The sequence below is a fragment of the Cebus imitator genome, unplaced genomic scaffold (genome assembly GCF_001604975.1).
Source record: "Cebus imitator isolate Cc_AM_T3 unplaced genomic scaffold, Cebus_imitator-1.0 Scaffold0, whole genome shotgun sequence".
Classification (NCBI taxonomy): domain Eukaryota; kingdom Metazoa; phylum Chordata; class Mammalia; order Primates; family Cebidae; genus Cebus; species Cebus imitator.
In genome coordinates this window covers 18,525,457-18,552,413 of record NW_016107315.1, presented here as the reverse complement: position 1 = coordinate 18,552,413, position 26,957 = coordinate 18,525,457, and the positions used below count along the sequence as shown (strand labels likewise).

General features: G+C 48.4%; 1 protein-coding gene across 7 annotated transcripts in view; it reads left to right on the top strand.

The window, feature by feature from the left end:
* Nucleotides 1-26,957, top strand: part of ST3GAL4 (ST3 beta-galactoside alpha-2,3-sialyltransferase 4) — a 60,400-nt gene that overhangs the window by 15,166 nt on the left and 18,277 nt on the right. The window contains exon 1 of one of the 7 annotated variants that reach the window (XM_017525503.2): nt 10,242-10,304. The exons of 4 other annotated variants lie outside the window; for them this stretch is intronic. The gene's annotated coding sequence lies outside the window, so the exon portion shown is untranslated. Of the gene's footprint in view, nt 1-10,241; nt 10,305-12,835; nt 12,920-26,957 lie in introns of those variants that run through there. 2 more of the 7 variants (XM_017525434.1, XM_017525952.2) reach the window with 2 other exon arrangements.

The following is a 26,957-nucleotide window of genomic DNA, read 5'->3' as shown; positions in this document are numbered from 1 at the left end:
AGTGCTGGGATTACAGGCTTGAGCCACCGCGCCCGGCTCATCCTTTATCTTTTTGCAACACTTTAAAAAGTTAATGTTTTCACATTTATCCCAATGGACCCGTATGGATTGATGTCTTCAGCTGACATGGCTACATGGTATTCAGTTGCATGAAGGTAGCACAGCTTATGTAGCCACCCTTTCCTGATGATAGTTAAGTTGTTTCCACTTTTTTCCATTATATATAATAATGGAATATATATAGTAATGGGAAAAAATGGAAACACTGCGTAATAAACATTATGTCCTATACAAGGGAGGGTTATTCCGGGCTATGCCTGGAAATGTAATCACCGGATTGTAAGGTATGCACATCTTCAGCATGACTACGTATTATGAAGTGCTCTTCTAAGCCTTTGTGTCAATTGGTACTCCCACCAGCAATGTGTGAGAAACTATATTTGGTTTTAATCCCTATTCCCTGGTTACTAGTGGGCCTGAGTATCTTTTCATGTGTCTATTAAGTATTTGTGTTGATTCTGTGAATTGCCTTTTTGTGTTCTTTTTTATTCCTTTGATTGTTTTGATGGTTGTTATGGTAAAATGCACAAGCACAATGTTTTTTGACCATCTTAACCCTTTTTATGTGTGTAGTTCAGTGTCATTAAGTACATTTAGAATGTGCTCCCATCCCACCATCCATCTCCAGAATTCATCTTGTCAAACTGAAACATCCTACCCACTAGTCAACTCCTCATTTCCATCTCCCCCCAGCCCTTGGCAGCCACCATTCTGCTTTCTGTGTCTCTGAGTTTGATTGCTTTTGAGTACCTCCTGTAAGTGGAATGATACAGTATTTGTCTTTTTGTGACTGGCTTATTTCACTTTGCATAGCGTCTTCAAGGTTAATCCATGTTGCAGTATGTATCAGAATTTCCTTTCTTTTTCAGGCTGAATAATATTCCATTGTATGCATAGAGCACATTCTGTTCATTCATCCATTGATGGACACTTGGGTTGCTTCCCCATTAGCTGTTGTGAATAATGCTGCTGTGAACATGGCTGTATAAATATCTCTGACATCCTGCTTTCAGCTCTTTGGGGTATATACCCGGAAGCAGAGTTGCAGGATCCTGTTTTGTCTCTTGTTTTCTCTTTGGTTCCATGTTTTTTTCTTTTTGTTTCATGGGACTGCTGATATTATATATTCAAGTATTTGTTGATGACATGCACTGTGTCTGGCTTGTTCAAAGCCTGAGGTCTTGAGCACCCTGTGCCTGCTGAGCAGTGAAGCGGCTTTGAAAGGGTCTGTTCTGTAGAGGGGACACTGCTTTGGAGATGGATGAATCAGAAACTTGGGTGCTGATTGTAGGAGGTACTGCATGTAGAAAGATGGGAGGTGGGGAGTGCAAATTCCCCAATTTTGCCTTTAACTTCAGATCATTGGGGTGGGTGCATTGCTTCTCCTGGAATGGAGGGGTGCTGGGGAGCAGGACCTGCGTCAGGTCCACACAGGCACTGGATTTGTCCTTCACTTTGGGCCTGGACTGCTCTCTTGACTCTCTCCTTGTCACACTGGCTTCAGCTTTCTCACCCTGAGAATGGAATTCAAAGCCTCTGCCCCTCCCAGGCGGACACCAGGGTATGATTTTCAAGTGGTTGGTGTCTTGTGACTGGCAGCTGATAAACGGGTGATACAATGTTTCTATACAGGAGTCTGCAGTGCCAGGAATCAGCAGGGGCAGATTGGGGGGTGGGGGAAGCCTGTGGAGCCCGAGGGTGGGAACAGAGAACCCTCCTTGGCTGTAGGTGGAAGCCTGTCCGGCTCCTTTCCCTCTAAGGTAAGACAGCTTGAGAGAAGTTTTCACCCTCCCATGCGTGGCCCTGAGGCAGTCAGCCGATCAGTTACTCACTGTGCTCTCTGCCGACTCTAGTGAGCCAGGAAGGCTCCCTGTGCCCAGGCATGCTGTGATCACGGTGTTCAGTGATGAGGTGAGGCTGCAGTGTCCAGCCAGGGGTCACGCCACAGGGGCTGGAGGGCATCTGACCTGCTTTTTCCACTCTTGTTCCGTCTATACTGGGGCAATGCCATCTGATGAACAGATCCATTTATTAATTCAGCACATTTGTATTGAGTGCCTCCTGGGTGGTGGGCACTATTGTAGACACAGGTGATACAGCAGCAAGCAAAACAAGAGAAACATCTTTGTAAGCAGGGGAGGGGATCTGCAGTGCTGGGTGTGTGGAGTTGTTGCTGGGAGGTAGAGAAGCTTAGTAAGAGCTGGACAAAGAAGTCAGGCACAGTGGCTTGTCCCTGTAATCCCAGCACTTTGGGAGGCTGAGGCTAACAGATCACTTGAGGTCACGAGTTCAAGACCAGCCTGGACAATATGGGGGAACCCTGTCCCTACTAAAAATACAGAACTTAGCTGGGTATGGTGGCACATGCCTGAAATCCCAGCTACTTGGGAGGCTGAGGCACAAGAATTGCTTGAACCTGGGAGGTGGAGGTTATAGTGAGCCAAGGTCACACCACTGCACCCCAGCCTGAATGACAAAGCAAGACAATGTCTCAAGAAAAAAAAAAAAAAAGCTGGATGAAGAGAGATAGCCAAGCCCCATGTCTAGGGAAAAGTGTTCTGGACTGAGTGAACAGAAAGTAGAAAGCCTCAGAGGAGGGAACATGCCTAGCTGGCCCCCCCAGACCTGGCGAGGCTGGTGTGTGGGGCAGCCTTCATGGAGAGGAATTAGGCAGGGAGGGAGGAAGTGCTGGCCAGTAGAGCACGTGCATCTCTGTGGGTCAGAGCAAGGGCCTAGGTTCTCCCCATGAGTAAGAAGAGGAGCCCATGGAGGTTTTGGAGCTGAGAAGGAGTTTTACAGATGGCCGGTCTGTTCTGGGGACTTGTAATTAGTGGAACATCTGAATCCAAGAGTGTTGCTCAGGTGGATTCTAACCCTGTGGGAGAACTCCCTGGCCTGTAGCCTGCTCTTGCCATACCTAGCGGTTGTATTAATGATGTTAAATGCACAGTCCAGCTTGAGTCCCCTCTGGAACGTGGGCAGCAAACGCTAAGCTGAGAGGAAATGCTGTGGGCTGGCAGATACCGTGGAGACTCACTCCTGGACAGGCTGTGGAATGTGTGGAAGCAGGTACAGTCCAGGCCCACGCTGAGGTTCAGCAGGGAAGCCAGAGGAGTCTGGGGCCCGGGAGACCTGGCTTACAGTGGAGAGAGTCAGTCCATGCCCGTGGTGGGATGTGGCTGCAAGAAATGGTCGGATTCATGGAAGTCTGGTGTCCAGCTGGCAGGCGTTAGTGATCCCACAAATGCAGCTGTGTGCCTTGAACGTGCACTCCAGACCTTCCAGAGAGCGCCAGGGCTGTGGGGGCTAGAGACTGTGTCTGGTGCAGAAGCGTGGCTGAGAAGGGGCTGGACAGGCTCTTGGTCGCTGTGTGGAGCCTTCGAAGGACTTGGGTGCGCTTGAGACCCCCTTTCCTTAATTGCTGTATAGGGGAGGGTGGACATCCAGGGATCTTGGAGTCTAGGGAGCCAGTCTGCACAGTATGGTTTTAGAAGAAGCTGTAGGTTGGGGGTTCGGGGTGGGCTCTGGACGAAGGAGCCAGAATTCCAGTCCCAGCTCCACTCCTCAGGAGCTGTGCAACCTGTGCTCATTACTGACCCCTTCCCCACCTTAGTTCCCTGGCTCTACAATGGAGGTGATTATCATGTTGAACTCACCGGGTTGAGATAATATTTAATACTTGCACAACCCTTAAAAGCATCTAGCACAGTGGTCCTCAACCTTTGGAAATGTCTGGAAACATTTTTCACACCTGAGGAGTGGGATTTCCTACTGGCGTCTAGTGGGTGGAGGCCAGAGATGCTGCTAAACATTCCATAGTACACAAGACAGACCCTGCAGCAATGAACTGTCTGGCCCCTAAAGCCAGCAGGGCAGAGATTGCAAGATCCTGATTCCTTTTTCTTTTACTTTTTTTTTTTTGGCCACCTAACTGTAAGTAAGAAATCCTGGTTTTGCACAAAGTGAGCGTGCAGTATGTTTCATTTGTCAATAGGCCATGCAATACATTGTTATTCATATATTTCTTTTTTTTTTTTTGAGATGGAGTTTTACTCTTATTGCCCAGGCTGGAATGCAATGGTGTGATCTCAGCTCAATGCAACCTCTGCCTCCCGGGTTCAAGTGATTCTCCTGTCTCAGTCTCAGAGTAGCTGGGATTACAGGTGCCAACCACCACGCCCAGCTAATTTTGTGTTTGTTTTTAACAGAGACGGGTTTTCACCATGTTGGTCAGTCTGATCTCGAACTCCTGACCTCAGGTAATCCCCCCACCTCCGCCTGGGATTACAGGCATGAGCCAACTGCGTCCAGCCTCGTTATTCACATATTATTACTTGTTTGTCAAATGTATATAGAACATCTGCCACATTCTTGGCAGTTTAATAGAATCCAGAGATATAAAGAAGTTCCTGACCACAGAGGTCATAGCCTCATAGGCAAGATAGGAAAACACAGAATTGTATAACACAAAATTACATTATATCATAAAGCATACTCTGTAGTAAGTTGCTCAGATTGGCTCTCGGTAGAAAAACATCTTCAGTTTCAGAGGTCACAGGATAGTGACCAATACTCGAAAGCCAGTAATGATAAAAATCGTTACCTGTGTGAATGAAAATTTTTGAGGCACAATAATATTTTGAAGAATTTATTTGGGTCAGAAGTAATTCATGAATTGGGAAACAGAAAACCAAAAGAGGCTTAGTGGCCCAGTGATAACGTTTCAGAGGCAGGTGTTTGGAGGGCGAATATTAGAAGCAAAAAAAGAATGTATTTGATTTGGTTGCAATTACAAAATTGCTTTGTTTGGTTTACCTTGTTTGAAGTTTCCTCGTCACATAACGCGTGTTAGTTGGTTGCTTACGATTGGCGGAAGTTTTATTTGTGTCAAACAGAAGCATTTACCAGAAATAACCCCAGTTAAGTTTGGATTATGCTGTCTTTGAAGCAAGATTAAGCATGTTGTGAAGGCCTCTTGGTTTTGTTTGCTAAGGAATTTTTCAGGCCTGGTCTCCAAATCTTGCTTTAATAATTCCTTGCTTTTGGTTATTCTATTAGCAAGCTGATAGTGTGACTAGATGACATGGCATTACTCTCTGTTACCACCACTGATGTAGTCACTGGGACAAAGAATCGGGTAGGTGCTGTCGTAATCAGTAGGTCGGCTGGGAATCGGCATTCCATGGCCACAGTTAGCAATTACGTAGTCAGTGTTGCTTTCCTCAAGTTGAATGATCCTCATGGTAATCATTTGATATTTGAGCAGCTGTTGGAAATCATTTAGAACCCTTGAGAGAATACAAGGCACGGGGTGGGGGGGGGTAGGGTAAACACAATAATTATCAGGAGAATAATAGCCAAAAATTGAAAAATGCCTCTAAGCAAAGATTCCCAGGAGGCAAGACTTAACCAACTGAATGAATCAATGGAGAAGGCAGTGCCTATGTCATGAAAAACTCATGTGTCTTTAACTTTTTTTTAATTTTTGGTAACAACACCTGATTTGTTGACGTAAAAACAACACTTTTTTTGAGATCAAGTCTCACTCTTTTGCACAGGCTGGAATACAGTGGCGTGATCTTGGCTCACTGTAACCTCCACCTCCCAGGTTCAGGTGATTCTCCTATCTCAACCTCCGGAGTAGCTGGGACTACAGGTGTGCACCACCACGCCTGGCTAATTTTTGTATTTTTAGTAGAGATAGGGTTTTACCATGTTGGCCAGGCTGGTCTCAAACTCCTGACCTCAGGTGATCACCCACGTCGGCCTCCCAAAGTACTGGGATTACAGGTATGAGCCTCTGTGCCTGGCAACAACACCCCCACCATTTTTTTTTTGAGATGGAATCTTGCTCTGTCTTGCCCAGGCTGGAATGCAGTGGTGTTATCTTGGCTCACTGCAGCCTCCGCCTCCTGAGTTCAAGTGATTCTCCTGTCTCAGCCTCCTGAGAAGCTGGGAATACAGTCATGTGCCACCACACCCAGCTAATTTTGTGTTTTTAGTAGAGACAGGGTTTCACCATGTTGGCCAAGCTGGTTTCGGATTCCTGACCTCAGATGATCCACCCACCTCAGCCTCCCGAAGTGCTGGGATTATAGACGTGAGCCACCACACCTGGCCAACACCACCTTTTTACCAGTTAGAGAACAAGGTCTCCCCTTTTGAGCAGTTAAATATCAGAACTCCTCTGTTGTTCAGTACTACTGAGGCCAATTTATTTATCCCAGAGTGTACTGCTTAAGATAATTCAAAGTATCATTTAAACTTTTTTCAGAAGTTGGTAAAATGTTAATTGATTTTTATCAATTCAGACACTCTCAACTGAGGGAAAAGGGGCCCTTATGGAAGTAAGAACTCCAGAACCCCTTTATAAGATTGGGTTTGGGATATGATGATTCTCTTTTGTGAAGGATCACTTAATGTACAAATGACTCTAAGTATTTGTATGGCAATTGAAGAGTCAAATCTAATCATTTTAGGTAGAAGATTACCCAAACCACAGATCCAGACTGGCTAGGTAGAACACCTTTCTATATTGTGTTGCTGCATAAGATGAATAATTCAGTGTTATCTATAGAAAGGGTCAGAGTGGATCCTCTTACCCACCAATTAGGGGTGATATGAATGTCATGGCTTTCTTGGTCACATCTGCATCTGCACAGTGCCATGTTGAATGGTTATGGTTTCAATTGGAGTAGCAACAAAAAACATTTCTATGAATTTGATAAAATGACTGTATGCCATCATTAATTAAGGATGATTGGTTTCTTTCCAAATATGACCTAAGCATTGATCTGTTCAATAAACAAGACCATTGTTTACTTTATATAGTGGATCTATTGAGGCATACAGTTTGCCTTTAGAGTTTCCATTGAACCAGTGTCTAGTTCTAGTAAGTTCTCTGATGATACAGTTGAGGCTTTCATGGTCATGTTCTGATTTTATATATGTGTCATCATATACAGGAGTCTAGTCTTCATAATCTGTGTCAAACCAAAGAAATTGATTACAGAGGGATCCTGGAACGCTGCCTAAATTAGGCCCAGTTCCATTAATGTTTTCTATGCATAGAGATAAGTTACCATTAATGATATTAATCATAGTTGTATATCTCTTCTCCTCTATTGCTTCTTCCCAGTGCTATACCGATTGATCATAAATATCAATCAATCTGCCAAGGGAAGGATACCAAACCTTTTCATAACGCGTTTCCTGAATTGTTCACTCGAGTGTGTATGGGAGCAGGTTCTAATGTTAGTTGTGATTCTTTCTATTTATCTAGAGGATTATGTAGCCAGCAATTTCTTAGCAGCGAGAATGGCTTCATGTTGAGCAGGAGGTCGTAGAGGATATTCAGTTTGAGTAATGAAATTCCCTAACAAAAATAACAGTGTGAACATTTTGTGCTAAAACAAAACAAAAACAAGTCTGAGTCAATGGAAGGGAGTCACGTGGATTCTTGTTTCATTGTCTTGGGAAAGCTATTTCATGATGCCGTCTACTTTTATGGAAGGATTTCTCTTGGGCATCCTTAACTTTATTTTTATCTTATTGTTATTTATTTATTTATTTTTTTGAGAGGGAGTTTCACTCTTGTTGCCCAGCCTGTAGTGCAGTGGTATGATTTTGGCTAACTGCAACCTCCGCCTCCTGGGTTCAAGTGATTCTCCTGCGTCAACCTCCTGAGTAACTGGGATTACAGGCATCTGCCACCACGCTTGGCAAATTTTTTGTATGTTTAGTAGAGATGGGGTTTCACCATGTTGGCCAGACTGGTCTCAAACTCCTGACCTCAGGTGATCCACCTGCCTCAGCCTCCCCAAGTGCTGAGATTATAGGCGTGAGCCACCACGCCAGGTAGCCTTAATTTTAAATCACATGTAGGTTGACAAGTCTAAAAGTGTAAGAGAGTTTTATTAGTTATGAAACATGTACCCAAGGTCAAGATCCTGAAGTTTTGCTACAGTGAGAATATTAAGAAGAAACTGGTATCGTCTCTTTTTTAACAGGGCTCAAGGGCAGTAGTTCTCTGCTGTCTTTTACAAAAAACCTAGTCTCTGCTGGGAGCGGTGGCTCCTGCTTGTAATCCTAGGACTTTGGGGGGGCCGAAGCAGGCAGATCACCTGAGGTCAGGGATTCCAGACCAGCCTGGCCAAGGTGGTGAAACCCCGTCTCTACTAAAAATACAAAAATTAACCAGGAGTGTTGGCGCATGCCTGTAATCCCAGCTACTTGGGAGTCTGAGGCAGGAGAATTGTTTGAACCAGTGAGGTAGAGGTTGTAGTGTGCCGAAATTATGCCGTTGCACTCCAGCCTGGGCAACAGAGGGAGACTCTGTCNAAAAAAAAAAAAAAAAAAAGAATCCAGCCTCCGGATTCCAGGTCATGGAAGGCAGGATCATCAGTAGGCAGATCACAGAAAGCCTCCTTCACCTGGTGAAATATACTTTGGCATAATACATCAAGACCTTGCAGAATTGAGTCATATCAGAGCCAACAGTATAGCAGATAAATGAAGTCCTGTTATGAAAGGCACAAGTCATTCAGTATTTATTTCATGGTCAGTTTGTGTTTTCCCATAGGGGTTGATGTTATTGCCATAAAGGCCAGCGGTAATTCTTTTGGCCAAGATAATTCAGTTGACTCTGTTACTTTAGCTAATTTTAGTTCTGTGGTACCATTTCTCCATTCAGCCTTTCCAGAAGACTGAGAGTGAAAAGGGCAATGATAGAGCCATTAGGTCTGCAAACTCTTATTTGGTTGATAACCTGTCAAATAAAATGAATTACCCTAGCACTGGAGAGCTCCTCGGCAGGCAGGTGGGATTTCATCTTTCTGGAGCCTGACGGTCTTCAAAAAAGAGCAGCCCAGTGGAGCTTCCCTGCTGGTGAGCTCCACCCTGTTTCCTCCAGAACTCTTTGCCCCGCAGGTACCTGCAGGGACGGAGGGAATTGGTCAGAGCAAACAGGAGATTTTTACTGAGACCTTATCCAGGAGAGCACACAACATCCTTTTGTGCTTGGGCTGATGAGTGCATTTCTGTCTGTTCATGCATACCTGGGAGTGTGCAGATGAGGGTGTGAGAGAGTATATGGCTGTGCATCCTTGCATAGACAAGAACACAGGGTGCACTTGTGCAGGTGCACAACCCTCCCCAACCTGGGCCTGCCATGGTGCCTCCCTGCCCCTGGCCCAGAGCTTGCCTCTGTTGGCTTTGAGACCCTGGATTTGCACTGTGGCTTTATTCTGCCTTGGAGACCAGCTGGTCCCCTGCTGTGGTCTCTCATAGTGGAGAATGATCCCTGCCCACCCATTCAGCTCTCTCGTGGCCCTGGGGCAAGTGTTTGTCCCCTATCTCCCAAACTAGATGTGTGTAGGGGTTCCCTGCCTGGAGTCCCAACCCAGCCAGGGTGGAGGGAATGGGTCAATATTGTGACCCACTCCGGCTCCATGTGGATTTGGTTTGACAATAAAGCTCCCTTTGTGTGTTCCCAAGCCCCTTACATAACTGGGGGCTCTGGGCAGAGGAGGAAAGAAGGAGGAGGTGGAGATGGGGACCACGAGACACTAGAATAGGATGGCTGGAAAGGACACAGGGATCAGGAGGAGAAGGCAGGAGATGAAGGCCAGAGAGGAGGAGAGAGTGGGAGCTGGTCTTGCCCTCCAAGTTCTGCCTCCTGCCTCCTGTGGAGGAGAGGGTGGAGTCCAGGCTACGGACCTCTGCTTGTGGATGCTTTGTCTTGTTCTCCTTGGACCTTTCCCACCAGTCCTGGATGAGCTGAGGAGGGCTGTGGGACCTGTCTGGGGTGAGGTGAGGTCAGATGTTGGGCTGAACTTGGGAGGCTGGTCCTTGGCTCCACCCACCCTGTAACTGAATAAATGCCATTAAAAGAAAAATCTGTTTCCTCTCTCACTCCCGGCTTCCATTGCTTTCCCCCAGGTCCCATCCCTGGTTCCAGAACCCCCCTGACCGCTCCTCTGCAGTGCTCAGGAGGGCAGAATAACTGCAGCCTTTCCCCGTGGCCTGCCATGCTGGTCCCAGGCCCCCTCCCTGCCACTCATCCAGGGACACAGCCCTGGCCTTGGCCCACCCCCATTAGAGGGTGTGTGGCCCTGAAACGCACTCCCTGCTCCATGATCAGACACTCTCTTCTGAGCATCACTGACCCTGCAAGCTGTCCAAATAGAGCAAGAAGCAAATGTTCTCCTTGGGGCACAGCTGGACTGACAGCCCTGCAGGGCCAGGTGAGCTGCCAGGCCTGGGTGTGCTCTTGGGTGTGGGTGTGGGTGTGGGGGCACCACGTCCTGAGCCTCAACCCCTTCAGCTCCTCCTGGGCAGAGGGAACAGCCACTCAGGGGTGGCCAGGAGGATTGGGGGCCTCCGGGCTCTCCCAGCTTCAGCTGGGGCTGGGACCTTGGGGGACTTGCTCTCCTGGGTGTTCCCAGGCTCTGTCTCTGGTCTGTGCCTCAGCGTCTGGGTTTCTGGCACCAGGCTTCCTTGGGAAGAGCCTCTGGGTGTGCACCGGCCCTGAGGGTGAGGCTCGTCCCAGGCTGCAGGGGACTGAGGGCCCAGCTCTTCCACCTTGAGAACAAGGATGGCCCCTCAAGGCTGGGAGGAGGAGGAGGTACTGGCCAGGACCTTAGATTACCCAGGGCATGGGGCTGGGGCATCGCAGATGTTGGAGAAGCCAGGGTTCAGGCACTTGGCAGGACCCCTGGCACCACCTTCAGTTGACTTAGTGTCTCTGCCCTGGGGTATTGCATGGGACCCTGGGCTGGCTGCTGTGTGCAGAGGTGGGTGCGGGCCATGGCCCAGACCTGCTGAACAAGTTGTAGGCTCTGGAATCTTCTGTCCCCAGGCAGTGACCAGGCCCTGACAGGCCTGAGTGTGGCCTTCCCATCACTCCCCCAGGTAGTGCAGATGACCCTGAAATTGCTAAAGCCTTGGGTCTTGAGCCCAGGAAGTGTGAGCAGGCTGGTGGGGCACCCGGATTTGGGTGCTGGGTGGGCTGAGAGGACAGTCCCTGCCACTGGGACTAGGCACAGGTGCAGAGAGGCTGGGCCGGGCCCAGAGGACAGTGAGTGTGTGTTGTTGGTGCTGGGCCAGGGAGTGTCCTTCAGGGGCAGCGGGGTCTGCAGTACCCTTGGCCACTGCCACAGGCTGCCCTGGGACACTCCCCAGACCTTCTGGGAACACACTTGTGGGGCTCGTAGGTGTGGCTGGGTCTCCTGTTAGAAACTGGCCTCTTCCTGGGAGCTGAGTTTGCTGGACTGAGTGTGAGGAGCCAGAGTTCCCCTTTCCCTGGCTTTGGAGGAAAGAGGTCCCTGAGGGCTGGCACAGCCACTCCCTGCCCCTTGGAGGCTCCAGGCTGCCTGGTGATAGCTCCAGGGACCTGTAGGCTGACAAACAAAGTCTATAGGAGCCCCTGGCCGGCCCTGAGGAATGGGGGAAGAGAGCGCCCTGGCTGGGGGAGCCCCCCAGACCCCGGAAGCTGTATGTGGGCACTGGGGGTTGGGGTGGGCAGAGCTGGGTGTGTGTGTGTGAGACCAGGCCTGCGGGTGCCTGAGTACGGACTAGTGTGTTTGGCTGGAGAAGCCTGTGTAGGTTACTGACATGGGGGCCAGTGTGAGCTGCAGGGACTGGAGAGCCGGCACAGGAAGGAGCTGTCTGTCCCTCCTGGCTCTGGGTGTGGATGCAGCTGTGCCTGTTCCACATTACCCCACCAGAGGTGGCCCTGAGTTATCTCAGCCGCCCAGAGCTTCAACCAGCCCTGCCCCACATTGACACCAGCTCCCCCAGAGGGCCACTGCGCAGAGACTTAGCTCTGGCACCTAGAAGGGCCCCTTCTCCCCTTGTGGTCCCTCCCTCATGGCCCACCTTTACTCTGAGGGGGTGGACTCCCTGCTGGGGACAAGCTGAGAGGGACTCTCTTGCGGCCTTCTTTGTTCGCGGGGAAGGGCTGCTGCAGGACGGAGGCCTTGCTTTTCCTTTCCCCCCCCAACCTCCTTCACTGAGTTCTCATCTGGGGGCCCTGCCCCACTCTCCCTCCCACGTGCAGGGCCTTCCCCTCTGGCGAGCCTGCCCCGCTTCTCCCCGGCTCAGCCCTTTTACCCTGCTGGCTCCTAATGGGACTTCAGATGTCGACCCTCAGCTGCACAGGTCCAGAAACTTCCTTGTTCATCAAGCGCCAGGCTGACCCTGGTGTCCGTCTCAGTGTCCAGCAGATGTTCTGGTGAGGGGAGGCGGGGGTGCAGGGTCTGCCGAGTGAGGGTTCCTACTCGGAGGAGACAGAGGAAGGGGGTTTCTGAGCCCAGAGACACACAGAACCAGAGCGGAGAGGCTGAATTCAGAGGCTGTAGTGTGGGGCAGTGCTGGAATTAGTGGCACCTGTGTGGGGACTCCAGGGCTGGACATTGGCCTGTGCTGTCCTGCTGGGGATTTGGGGGACCAGGTTTAGATCGAGTGCATCATCTGCATAGGGAGCACTATTCTGGGAGTGGACCCTGCTCAGGTGTGGGGGGCCTGCCTGTGGGGGACACCGTGGTGGAGACGGAGCGCCGCTCAGGACAGGAGGCTGGTGTCTGATCAGGCTGAGGGATCCATGTGCCAGCCCTTCGGGGAAGGCGGAAAGAGGCAGAAATGGTCAGGGCCTGGGTGCAAACTCCAAGAGGTGCCACACCCAGAAAGAGAGAGAGTGGCCTCCTCCCCTCCCCTTCTGCATGCCACCCATCCCAGCAGCACCCCGTGAGGCTGGGCCCTGGATGGATCTGAATTGAGGGCAGGGCAGAGTGGGAGGGGCAGTGCCCCTGCCTGTCTCCCTGGCCTCGGCAGAGCCTGTGTCACATCGAGACCAGGAGAGGTGAGTGTGATTGTGGTAGTGGTGGGGGCAGTGGCTGAGGACCCGTCTCTTTGCTGTGCTGGGGCAGAGCTTGAATGGATAGGGGCTGCCTTGTGCCTGGGAGGGGAGGGCCAGGTGTTGCTGGCACCTTCCGGGTCCTGAGTGCCTGCTCTGTTGTGCCCAGCCCCTGCTGAGGCTGTGGATGTTCAAAACCAGGACATATTTTGAGGCTCGGGACACCTCTGAGGTCTCGCTGCTATTACCCCCACTTAAAAGATGAGGCCTCTGAGGCTCTGAGAGGTTAAGCATCTGGTCCGGATCACCTGGTCAGTTTCTGAGCTCCAGACAGCTCATTCCAAATTTCACGGCTGCACAGAGTGTAGGGATTAAAAGTAGTTCCAGCTGAATTTTAAATCCTGGTTCCACCATTTTTGAGCTGTCCTATCTTGGGAGACTTAATGTACTCACTCTGTGCCTCAGTTTCCATATCTGTAAATGAGAACTAAAGAGTACTCCCCCTCAATTGGTTGAAAACATTACTATGATGCATAGCAGGCCGGGCACGGTGGCTCCCCCCTGTAATCGCAGCACTTTGGGAGACCAAGGTGGGTGGATCACTTTAGGTCAGGAGTTGGAGACCAGCCTGGCCAACATGGTGAAACCCTGTCTCTACTAATAATACAAAAATTAGCTGGACATGATGGCACGCGCCTCTAATCCCAGCTACTTGGGAGGCGGAGCAGGAGAATAGTTTGAACCCAGAAAGTGGAGGTTGCAGTCAGCTGAGATTGCACCACTCTACTCCAGCTTGGACCACAGAGTGAGACTCATCTCAAAAAACAAAACAAAACAAAACAAACAAAAAAGATTAGTTCAGCAGCTGCAGCACAGCCCCAGGGATGATTTAAAAGTGAATCCTGGGCCAGGATGGCTCGTGCCTGGAGGCCGAGGCGGGCAGATCACCTGAGGTCAGGAGTTCGTGACTAGCCTGGCCAACATGGCAAAACCCTGTCTCTACTGAAAGGAAACCCCTGTTTCTGCCGTGCCATTGTGCCCGAGTCAGTACCCTGCTCGCAATCGGCCTACAGGCCCTGTGGCTTCTGTTTCTGCTGACCTGTCCAGCCTCACTGTGTCTGGGGAGGCCTTGGGGTCCCCAGCGAGTGCTGGGACAGGGGTATTATTCCACTAGGCCTTCCGTGGAGCAAGTAGGAAGGAGTGATGTTCCCCCTGTGGCTCTCCTGGGACCACACAGTTTAGTCCTATGGGTGACCTCACTTTAGAAACGCCTGGCCAGCTGTCCCAGAATCAGGACGTGGGTGCAGCTGGACCAACGGTGGCTGGAACCAGCTCTGCAGAAACCATACCTGCTGATGAGAAGGATATCCGTGTGAGTACAGAGGAAATGGCACGGAGAAAGACACATACCCGGGGTGGCTCTGCCAGCTTCCCCTGCGGTGCTTCTGGCAAAGCCCGGGTCTGTGCACACCCAGATCTTTGCACTGCGCTGTTTTAACTTGGGAGAAGAGGAGGAAGTCAGCTGCTCTGAATGGTGTTGCTGTTAATCTCTACAGCACTTTCCTGTAAATTGGGAAAGGGAATGCCCCACCCCATCCCCCACCCGGTTGGAGACTGGGGGCACTAGAGCATACAGTTTGGCAAGCAGAAGGAGGGCTGGAGCCCAGCCTCACTTGCCGCCCTAGCTGGGCCGTGATTGCCCAGGGTGCTCTGCTCTGCTATTTCTGGTGCTCAGGGTAGGACACATGGAAGGTAAGGAGGGCCAGTCAGTGGGAGGCACAGGTGCTGCGTGTTCTAGGATCTAAGATCAGCTGCTTCCATTCAGCAATGGTCTTTGGAGCTACGTTAATTGTTGTCTGCTCATTCGACCTCCCTTCCAGATAGTGCCTTTTTCTTTTTCTTCTTCTTATTTTTGGAGACAGAGTTTCACTCTTGTTGCCCAGGCTGGAGTGCAGTAGTGGGATCTCAGCTCACTGCAACCTCCGCCTCCTGTGTTAAGCGATTCTCATGCCTCATCCTTTGGAGTAGCTGGGATTACAATGGGTGCCACAATGCCCAGCTAATTTTTGTATTTTTAGTAAAGATGGGTTTCCCCGTGTTGCCCAGGCTGGTTTCGAACTCCTGACCTCAGGTGATCTGCTTCCTCAGCCTCCCAAAGTGCTGGGATTACAGGTATGAGCTACCACACCAGGCCGATAGTGCCATTTAAAAAAAAATCTCTATTTACCCAGTGGAAAACCTGAGACCCGGAAAGGTCGTTCACATTTACAGAAATGATGGTTGGTCCAGAGTTCAGGCCCAAGTGTGGGACTTCAACATTTACCTTCCTTATTTTTTCTTCTTCCTTTTTTTTCTTTTAATCAAATTATTAGTTGGAAACGTTATCATACTCATCAGTTTAAAAAAGTTACGCAGCACAAACTCTCAAACGCAGTGAGAGAAAGTCACTCTCAGTTTAGTCCTTCCAACTTGTTTTGTATCCTTCTGAGTATCTGAATATGCATGTAATTCTTTTCTGAAAGTGCATTTGGAGATAAGAAGATCACTGTTTTACACCTGTCTTTTACATTTTAATATTATGCTTTGGAGATCCGTTGATATCAGCATGCATCGATGTGCATCCTATTTTTCACAGCTGTGTAGTGTTTCATTGTCTGTGTCCTGATTTTTTTAAACAGGTGCCTGTGCATAGATTTCAAGTTTTGGTCTTACGCTGTTAGAAAAAGTGCTGCAGTAAAGATCCTAATAGACAAGTCTCTGTGCAAATTTAGGAAACTTTTCCATGGAATAAACTTCTGGCCATGGAATCCCTGGCATACAGGGTATTTTGATAAATATTGTGAAATGTCCTTCCAGAAGGTGGCCTGGTCTTCACTTCCAGCATACATCTGTGAGAGGTCCTGCTTCTCACACTCCCCTAGCATTGTGTAGCTCAGGACCCTTATTTTTTGCTGTTACTATTTATGAAAAATAGTGTCTTAACCACACTGGAATTTTTAAATGTAGATGACTGTCTTATGTGCCATTTATATTTCTCTACAGTAAAGTATGTATTCATAGCCTTAGCTTATTTTTAAATTATGCTCCTTCATTGTTGGGGTGGGGGGCGGATTTGCATGAGTATGTTATAGGCTACAGGAATTAACTGATATGTTATATATGTACACATTGCAAATGCACTTCTTTTTCATTTTTCTTGTAAGCATGAGCTTGCTGTCTTTCTCTCTGTATCTCATTTAAACTTTATGCAAATGTATTCATCTTTCATTATTTAGCTTCTGAATTTATATTTCTTCAATCACTATTCATTCTTTTTAAATTAATTAATAAATTAATTATTTTTTGAGATGGAGACTCACTCTGTCACCCAGGCTGGAGTGCAGTGGTGCAATCTTAGCTCACTGCAATCTTTGCCTTCCAGGTTCAAGCGATTCTCCTGCCTCAGCCTCCCAAGTAGCTGGGAGTACAGGTGTGCACCACCACACCCGGCTAATTTTTGTATTTTTTTAGTAGAGACCATGTTTGTCTGGCTGGTCTTGAACTCCTGAACTCAAGTGATCCGCCTGCCTTGGCTTCCCAAAGAACTGGGATTACAGGTGTCAGGCACTGCACTGGGCCCTCATTCTTTTTTTAAATGAAAATATTTCAAATACATAAAAGTTAATATAACAGACCTCCATGTGATAATCAGTCAGATTTATCAAATGTGAACCTTATCCCATATGTTTATTTTTTCCCTTAAGAAATAAAACATTACAAGTATAGAACTAAAGACGCGCCACTATGACCTATTCTTCTCCATCTTCCCAGAATAGAATTCTTGCTTCAAGTTGGATGCACAATGTGTACTTTATTCTTTCTTCATACACATAAACACACACTGTTTACAAATATACACACACTTAGCGTTGGTTGTTTTCGGATTCATCCTTTATNGAGGGCCAGGTGTTGCTGGCACCTTCCGGGTCCTGAGTGCCTGCTCTGTTGTGCCCAGCCCCTGCTGAGGCTGTGGATGTTCAAAACCAGGACATGACTTGAGGCTCGGGACGCCTCTGAGGTCTCGCTGCTGTTACCCCCACTTAAAAGACGAGGCCTCCGAGGCTCTGAGAGGTTAAGCATCTGGTCCGGATCACCTGGTCAGTTTCTGAGCTCCAGGTAGCTCATTCCAAATTTCACGGCTGCACAGAGTGTAGGGAATAAAAGTAGTTCGGGCTGCTTGTACTTTAAATCCTGGTTCCACCATTTTTCAGCTGTCTGATCTTAGGACCCTTATTGTATTCACTCTGTGCCTCAGTGTTTTCTCTGTAAATGAGAATGAAAGAGTACTCCCTCACCAATTGGTTGAAAACTTCGGTGACATTTTGGACAGCACTTGCAGCACAGCTGCAGGGATGATTTAAAAGTGAATCCGGGACAGGGCGTGGTGGCTCACCCCTGTAATTTCAGCACCATGGGAGGTGAAGCGGCAGGATCACTTGAGCCCGGAGTTTGAAGCCACCCCGGGCAACATAGTGAGACCTCGTCTAAAAAGGTGAATCCAGGAGTGTCATGCTTTGTTACTAATGTCCTCCGGTGACATTCATGACACCCAAACTTAGAATCTTAGCTCTTGGCCTGTGATGTCTACACCACGTGTCCCCGTGGCCTCCCTGGCACACCCTCGCCTTCCTGGCTGTCTGCGTCGTGTAAGACTTTCTGTGCCTTGCACCCAACAAGCCCAGGATCTTGGGCACTTCTGTCAGTCTGGAACCTTGTCACCTCCCCCATCTTCCCATGCCCACCTTTCATGTAGGCCTCAGATTCACAGCCAGCTCCTCAGAGGCATGGTCTTACCCTCCAGTGACCAAGGTGCTGGCCCTCGCTCTCTGCCCCCGTGCCCCGTGTTAGCGGTCCTGTTGTTTGTGCCATTGTCCCATTGTCTCCATCATTTCCTGTGTGCTATGTGTCTGTGCCCCCCGAGGATGAGCGCCATGACTCCAGGCTTGTCACCCTGTTTCTGCCGTGCCATTGTGCCTGAGTCAGTGCCTTGCTCGCAATCGGCCTACAGGCCCTGTGGCTTCTGTTTCTGCTGACGTGTCCAGTCTCACTGTGTCTGGGGAGGCCTTGGGATCCCCAGCGGGTGCTGGGACAGGGGTACTATTCCACTAGGCCTTCTGTGGAGCAAGTAGGGAAGGAGTGATGTGCCCCCTGCGGCTCTCCTGGGACCACACAGGTTAGTCCTGTGGGTGACCTCACTTTAGAAACGGCTGGCCAGCTGTCCCAGAATCAGGACGTGGGTGCAGCTGGACCAATGGTGGCTGGAGCCAGCTCTGCAGAAACCATACCTGCTCATGAGAAGGATATCCGTGCGAGTACAGAGGAAATGGCACGGAGAAAGACACACACCCGGGGTGGCTCTGCCAGCTTCCCCTGGGGTGCTTCTGGCAAAGCCCCTGTCTATGCACACCCAGACCTTTGCACTGTGCCGTTTTAACTTGGGAGGAGAGGAGGAAGTTAGCTACTCTGAATGGTGTTGCTGCTAATCTCTAGAGCACTTTCCTGTAAATTAGGAAAGGGAATGCCCCACCCCCACCCCCACCCCATTCCCCCACCCTACTGGAGAAGCCCTGCACCACCGCATACAGTTTGGCAAGCAGAGGGAGGGCTGGAGCCCAGCCTCTCTTGCCGCCCTGGCCGAGCTGTGATTGCCCAGGGTGCATACCGTGTCTGTTGCTCTGCTTGCTGTTTCTGTCCTCAGGGTAGGACACATGTAAGGCAAGGAGGGCCGGTCAGTGGGAGGCACAGGTGCTGCGTGTTCTAGGGTTGGAGATCAGCTGCTTCCATTCAGTAATGGTCTTTGGAGCTATGTTGTCTGCTCATGCGACCTCCCTTCCAGATAGTGCCATTTTTTCCCCATTTACCCAACAGAAAACCAGAGACCTGGAAAGGTCGTTAACACTCAGAAGTTATAGTTGGTTCAAAATTCACATCCAAGTGTGAGACTTCAATATTTATTTATTTTTTCTTCCTCTCTTTTTTAAATCAAATTTTATTTCAACGGGTATCAGAGTCACCAGTCACCAGTTTTATAAAGGTAAGCAAGCCAGGTGTGCTGGCTCATGCCGTTAATCTCCCGTTTTGGGAGGCAAAGTAGGTGTGTCAGTGGAGCGCAGGAGTTTGAATCATCCTGTGCAACATGGTGAGACCCCCATCTCTCCAAAATTTCCAAACCTAGCTGGTTGTGGTGGTATATGCCTGTGGTCCCGGCCCCTGGGGTGGTGCTGGGTAGAAGGGTTGCTTTAGCCTGGGAGGTGTCTGCAGTGAGCCAAGATCAGGCTTCTGATCTTCAGTCTGGGCTACAGAGCAAGATTCTGTCTCAAAAAAAAAAAAAAAAAATTAATAAAGGTAAGCAGTACAAACGGGAATATGAGCATAAGTCACTCTCATTCCAGACCCCTGGCCCGCAGGAATAGCCTTTGTTTTGAGTCCTTCTGAGGAATCTATTCACGTGCAGACATATGTGGGTATGGTATGCATGTCACTCTTTTGTGAAAGTGCATTTGGAGATATGGATATCACTGTTTTGTACAAGTCTTTTAAGTTTGGATACTATGGATATTATGTTTTAGAGACTAGTTGATATGATATCAGCATGCATAGGTTTGCACCCTCTTTTTCACAGCTGTGTGGCGTTTCCTTGTCTGTGGGTAGATTTCAAGTTCTTTCCATTTTAAGCTCTTAGAAAAAGTGCTGGTGAAGATCTTGATAGACAAGTCTCTGTGCAATCAGTGAACTTTGTAGAATAAAGTTCTGGCCATGGGCCAAATTCCCTCCCAGACGTGACCCTAGTTTTCACTTCCTTGTACATCTGCGAGAACTCAGGCCCCTTGTGTTTTGCTGTTCTGATGAATGAAATATGTTGTCTCTACTACCCTGGAATATATGAATGTAGATGAGCATAGTTTCTTATTTGCTATTCATTTTTCTACATTAAAGTAAATATTCATGTCCTTTGCCTATTTTTGTTTTATTTATTTTCTTTTTTCTTTTTTGAGACAGAGTCTGTCTCTGTCTCCCAGGCTGAAGTGAAGTGGTGCAATCCCAGCTCGCTGCAACCTCCACCTCCTGGATCCAAGCAATTCTCCAGCTTCAGCCTCCCAAGTAGCTGGGACTACAGGCACCCGCTATCATGCCTAGCTAATTTTTGTATTTTTAGTAGAGGCAGGGGTTTTACCATGTTTGCCAGGCTGGTCTTGAACTCCTGAGCTCATATGATCCACCCACTTTGGTCTTCCAGAGTGGGATAACAGGTGTGAGCCACTGCGCCTGGCTCTTTGCCTATTTTTAAATTAGGTTTCTTGTTTTTTTTTTTTTCTTTCTGATTTGCGTGAACACGTTATAGGCTCAGGGAATTTGCTATATGTTATGTATAGGTTGCAAATGCACTTCAGTTTTCAGTTGTCTTTTTTTTTTTTTTATGATACCTTTTATTATTTGACAAGTTTTTTGTTTGTTTGCTTTTTGTTTTTGAGACGGAGTTTTGCCCTTGTCACCCAGGCTGGAATTCAGTAGTGTGATCCTTGCTCACAGCAACCTCCACCTCCCAGGTTCAAGCGATTATTCAGTCTCAGCCTCCCAAGCAGCTGGGATTACAGGTGCAAGCCACCACGCCCGGCTAATTTTTGTATTTTTAGTAGAGATGGGGTATCACCATATTGGCTAGGCTGGTCTCGAACTCCTGACCTCAGGCAATCTACCCGCCTCAGCCTCCCAAAGTGCTGAGATTACAGGCGTGAGCCACCACACCCGGCCTCAGTTTCTTTTAAGTGTTTAATTTGTCTTCCACTCCTTCCTCTGTCTTGCGCTTGCTGTGTGTCTCACTTAAATTTTATGTAGGTGAATATATTCATCTTTCTTTGTTTAGCTTCTCAATTTATATTTCTTCACTATCTCTGTTCATTCCTTTTTTTAATTTGAAAATATTTCTGTAATAGACTTGCATGTGATAATCTGCCAGGTTGAACAAATGGAAATATTATCTCTCGTGACATTAGATTTTTTTTTTTCCTTTACGAAATATAATATTACAAGTATAGAACCAGAGACATGCCCCTGTGACCTCTTTTTTTCTTCCCCATCTCCCTGGAATATAATTCTCACTTAAAGTTGGGTTTATACCTACGTTTTATTCTTTCATCACACACACAAGCAGACGCTGTTTATATGCATAAATGGTGTTGTTTTTGGACTCTTAGTTTACGTTTGTTTTTGCAACACTTTTTTTAATGTGTTTTTATTTTTATTATTTTATTTAATACAGACCCTTGCTCCGTCACCTAGGCTGGAGTACAGTGGCACTGCAATAGCTCACTGCAACCTCCATCTCCTGAGCGCAAGTGATCCTCCCACCTCAGCCTCCTGAGGAACTGGGATGATGACAATCCTAAGCCACCAAGCCTGGCTAAGTTGTTTATTTTATTTTTTATTTAAAAAATAAAGACAAAATCTTGCTATGTTGCCCAGGCTGGTCTCAAACTCTTGGGCTCAAGTGATCCTCCTGCCTTGGCCTCCCAAAATGCTGGGATTACAGGCATGGTTTTAAAAAGTTAACATTATGTGTTCAAGTTTAACCCAATTAGCCCATATGGATTGATGTCTTCATTTCACATGGCTATATAGTATTCAGCTGCATGAATGTAGCACAGTGTATGTAGACGTGGCTGTACTGATGATAGTTGTTTCCGGTTTTACTGCATTGCAGCACTGCCTAATACGTATCCTGGAATGGGTTGTACTTACATATTTTCAAATGGAATTACCAGATTGTAAAATATGCATATCTTCAGCCTTACTAGATATGATGAAGGGCTCTTCTAAGCCTTTTTGTCAATTTGTACTTCTACCAGCAATGTGGAAATGATATTTGGTTTTAATCTGTATTCCCTGGTCACGAGTGAGCCTCAGCATCTTTTCCTATGCCCACTAAGTGTTTGGGTTTAATCTGTGAATTGCCTTTTTGTGTTCTTTGCTTTTTTTTTTTTTTTAATTATTCCTTTGATTGTTTTGGTCGTTGTTATGGTAAAATGTACAGACCCAAGGTTATATTGGCCATCTTAACCCTTTTTATGTGTATAGTTCAGTGGCATCAAGTGCATTTAGAATGTGTTTCCATCCCACCATCCATCTCCGGAACTCTTTTCATCTTGTCAAACTGAAACATCCTACCCACTAGTCAACAGCTCATTTCTGTCTCCTGCTAGTCCTTGGCCGCCACCGTTCTGCTTTCTGTGTCTATGAGTAAGACTGCTTTGAGTACCTCCCATAAGTGGAATGATATTGGATTGGTCTTTTCGGGATTGGCTTATTTCACTTTGCATAGTACCTTCAAGGTTGATCTATATTGGTAGCAGAATTTCCTCTGTTTTTCAGGCTGAATAATATACCATTGTATACAAAGACCACATTTTGTTGATTGGTTCATCCACTGATGGGCACTTGGGGGGTTGCTTCCACATTAGCTGTTGTGAAGTGAATGATGCTGCTATGAACATGGGTGTACAGATATCTCTTTGACGTCCTGATTTCAGTTCTTTTGGGGACCTACCCAGAAGTGCAGTTGCTTGATCCTATCTTGTCCCTTTGCTTTCTTGTTTTTTTTCTTTTTGTTTAATGGGAGTATTGATATATTCACGTATTTGTTGATTACATGCATTATGCCTGACTTGTTCAAAGTCTGATGTCTTGAGCACTTTGCAACCCTGTGCCTGCTGAGTGATGGAACAGCTCTGAAAAGGTCTGTTCTGGAGTGGGGGTCCTGTTTCAGAGAGTGATTCGTCAGGGGCTTGGGTGCTGACTCCAGGAAGTGCGACACTTGGAAAGACAGAAATAGAGTGTGACTTCCTCAAAGTGGTCTCCTTTCTTTTCCTCGCCCCTTCTCTCCCCCTAACCCCAGCAGTGAGCCCTTGAGTCTGGCTCTGTAGGTGGATCTGCATTCAGTGCAGGGCGGAGCCTGGGTGCCAGTGTTCCTCCGTGCGTCCCTGGCTGCTGCAAGGTCCTGTGTAGCATGTGGTATGGACCCAGCAGCCAGGAGGAGATCTGAGTGTGCTTGGGGTCTTGGTGGGGCCAGTGGCAGTGGATCTCTCTCTTTGTTGGGCTGGGCCAGCGCTTGAATGGAGAGGGGCTGCCTCGTGCCTGGGGAGGACAGAACCCAGTGTCACTGGCACCTTCTGGGTGCAGAGTTCTTGCTCTGTGTTTGGCCCATACCTAATGTTCTGAACTTGAAATACTGGGATGTGTTTTGAGGCTCAGAACACCTGTGATAACTTGGTCATGTTATTCCATATGTGTGTGTGTGTGTGTGTGTGTATTTATTATTATTTTTTAACATCACTGACATGAAGACATTTACCCATAATTTACAGATGAGGAATCTGAGGCTTTGAGATTGTCAAGGTCACCTTGCCAGTGACTGCAGAGGCTGGATTGGCCCATGGGTCCCATTCTGTACCCCTCTCCACTGGCTCCTGGAGGCCACATGTACCTTGCGCTTCCTAGGGCTTGGTCCTGGGGTTTCATCTCAGGTTGACCCTCTTTAGGAGGAAGTAAGTGAGGAGGAAAGAGAGTTCCTCCATATTCGGATGTCCTCAAGCCTGCGGCTCTCCTGGGACTGCACGGAGTTTATTGTCTGAGATCAGTCAGGCATGACAACCACCAGTTCCACAGAAACCACATTTGCCTGGGGATAGAGGGGGTCCTTATGAACTCATCGACAGGCATTTGGCAGAAAGTGTGCTGGCTCTGCCAGCTTCCAGGGTGAGCATCTGGCAAGCCCCTGGTGCCTTAGATGCCCAGGTCTTTTCAAAATAAGCCTGGCGTGTTTTAACTTGATGAAACTTTCTGCTCACAGTCATCTTATTGTTTGCTAGTTAATTCAGACCTCCATTCATTTAAATATTTTTCAGTTACTCACCATGTGTCAGGCATTAAATTTAGTGCTGGAGATACTACGACACAGAAGTCCCTGCTTGCTCAGAGTGTGCAGTGTAGTTGATACTTGGGACAGTGTGGCTTAAGTGCTACAAAGGAAATAAAGCAGCATGATGTGACAGAGCCGGATGTGGTGGAGTGAGGAGGCTTCTCTGGACTAAGTGGTCTGAAGCCCATGCAGGGAGAAAACCATGGCTGGGAGGAGAGGAGGCCAGAAGAGAGGTCTGGGCTTGGGTCCCAATGACTGATTTCAGATCCCTCAACATTTATAACATGACTAACTCTTGTTCTTTTTTTTTTTTTTTTTTTGAGAAAGGATTTCCCTCTGTCACTCAGGCTGGACTGCAGGGGTGTGATCATAGCTCACTGCAGCCTCCATCTCCTGGACTCGGGTGGTCCTCCTGTCTCAGCCTTCCAAGTATCTAGGACTACAGGCATGTGCCACCACACCTGGCTAATGTTATTTTTGTAGAGACGGTCAGGGTCTGCAGTTACATGCCTTGCAAGTAGCAGAGACAGGGTTTAGTCTCAGTAACCAGTGCCTAGAGCACAGGTATTTGGCCAGAGGAGAGAAGGCTCAGGGGAGTCAGTTGCATCTGACCTGCTTGCTAATTTGAACATGGCTGCCCACCTGCATGGGCCCTGGCAAGGTGTGTGAGGGGTAGCTGGGTAGCCCACTCTTTGCAGGCACTGGGGCAAGATGCTGGGGGTCAGGGAGAGGTTGGGTTTGGGCAGAGAAGAGGTGATCGTGTGGCTGGGGAGGCAATGTCACCTTGAATGTGTTTCCATACCCAGGGGCCAGATGGCCCAGGAGGAGGGGGATGGAGGCAGGGGGAGAGAGTGAGGTCTTTTTGACTTTGGTGTGCTTTGACTGGGAGTCAGAATGAGCAGGGCCCCTCCACAGCAGGGCTGAGACAACTCAGCCCTCCTAATTTAGCCTTTCTGAAGTGGAGCCTTGGGAGCTGATGAAGTTTAATAAACTGGTGCTTCCAGCAGGTGCTTGAGGGTGGACCCCACTGCCTTCTGGTCATAGGAAGTGTGGACTAGCAGGAATCCTGGAGATTTTCTCGCCAAGCAGTGTCCAGTCAAAATAGAATGGGAGCCGGATATACAAGACACATGTAATTTTAAATTAATTTTAAAACATTTAAATTTAGCCACAGTTTTAAAAAGTAAAAATCAATACGTGAAATTTATTTTAATATTTTAACCCAGTATAGCCAAAACCTTGGCATTTCAGTGTGGGATGAGTATAAAATAATGAAGGAGATGTTTTATTCTTTTTTTTTTCTTCTTTACTAAATCTTTGAACTCCAGTGTGTATTTTCCACTTAAAGCCCATGTCAGTGTGGACTGGCCTCACTGCAAGTACTCAGTGGCCACCTGGCACTTCGGTCACCAAGTGGGACGTGGTGGGGCTGGTGCAGTCCACTGTTCTCAAAGCAGGCATCTGGGGTTGGGGGTGCGGGGCACTGTCTGTGCTGGAGGCAGGAGACTGGCTGTGCTGGTGGGAAGCCAGATTCCAGCCCCAGACCTGGTACCTTTAGCTTCAGATCTTTGGGGTGGGTGCATTGCTTCTGCTGGGAGGGAGAAGTGCTCGGGAGCCCCTGATAGGACCTGGGGCAGGCCCACACAGGCGCTGCATTTCTTTTCTATCCTGGGCCTGGTGCTGCTGTCTTGACTCCCACCTCATCACACTGGCTTCAGCTTTCTTACCCTGAGAGGGGAATTCAAAGCCTCTGCCCCTCCCAGGCAGATACCAGGATATGATTTTCTGTTTTCTTTCCTTTTTGTTTGAGACAGTATCTTACTCAGACAGGAGTGTAGTGGCCTGATCTCAGCTCACTGCAGCCTCCACCTCCCAGGCTCAAGTGATCCTCCCACCTCAGCCTCTGAAGTAGTTGGGATGACAGGTGCATGCCACCACACGTGGCTAAATTTTGTATTTTATGGAGAGATGGATTTTCACCATGTTGCCCAGGTTGGTCTTGAACTTCTGAGCTCAAGCAATCTGGCCTCCTTGGTCTCTCAAAGTGCTAGGATTACTGGCGTGAGACATGGGGCCCTGCCCTGGGTGTGATTTTCAAGTGGTTGGTGTCTTGTGACTGGCAGCTGATAAACGGGTGATACAGTGTTTCTATACAGGAGTCTGCAGTGCCAGGAATCTGCAGGGGCGGATTGGGGGGTGGGGGAAGCCTGTGGAGCCCAAGGGTGGGAACAGAGAACCTTCCTTGGCTGTAGGTGGAAGCCTGTCCGGCTCCTTTCCCTCTAAGGTAAGACAGCTTGAGAGAAGTTTTCACCCTCCCATGCGTGGCCCTGAGGCAGTCAGCCGATCAGTTACTCACTGTGCTCTCTGCTGACTCTAATGAGCCAGGAAGGCTCCCTGTGCCCAGGCATGCTGTGATCACGGTGTTCAGTGATGAGGTGAGGCTGCAGTGTCCAGCCAGGGGTCACGCCACAGGGGCCGGAGGGCATCTGACCTGCTGTTGCTGCTTTTTCCACTCTTGTTCTGTCTATACTGGGGCAATGCCATCTGATGAACAGATCCATTTATTAATTCAGCACATTTGTATTGAGTGCCTCCTGGGTGGTGGGCACTATTGTAGACACAGGTGATACAGCAGCAAGCAAAACAAGAGAAACATCTTTGCAAGCAGGGGAGGGGATCTGCAGTGCTGGGTGTGTGGAGTTGTTGCTGGGAGGTAGAGAAGCTGAGTAAGAGCTGGACAGAGAGAGAAGTTCAAGCCCATGTCTAGGGAAAAGCATTCTAGACTGAGTGAACAGAAATCAGACACAAAGCTGAGAGGAAACGCTGTGGGCTGGCAGATACCGTGGAGACTCACTCCTGGACAGGCTGTGGAATGTGTGGAAGCAGGTACAGTCCAGGCCCACCCTGAGGTTCAGCAGGGAAGCCAGAGGAGTCCGGGGCCCGGGAGACCTGGCTTACAGTGGAGAGAGTCAGTCCGTGCCCGTGGTGGGATGTGGCTGCAAGAAATGGTCAGATTCACGGAAGTCTGGTGTCCAGCTGGCAGGCGTTAGTGATCCCACGAATGCAGCTGTGTGCCTTGAACGTGCACTC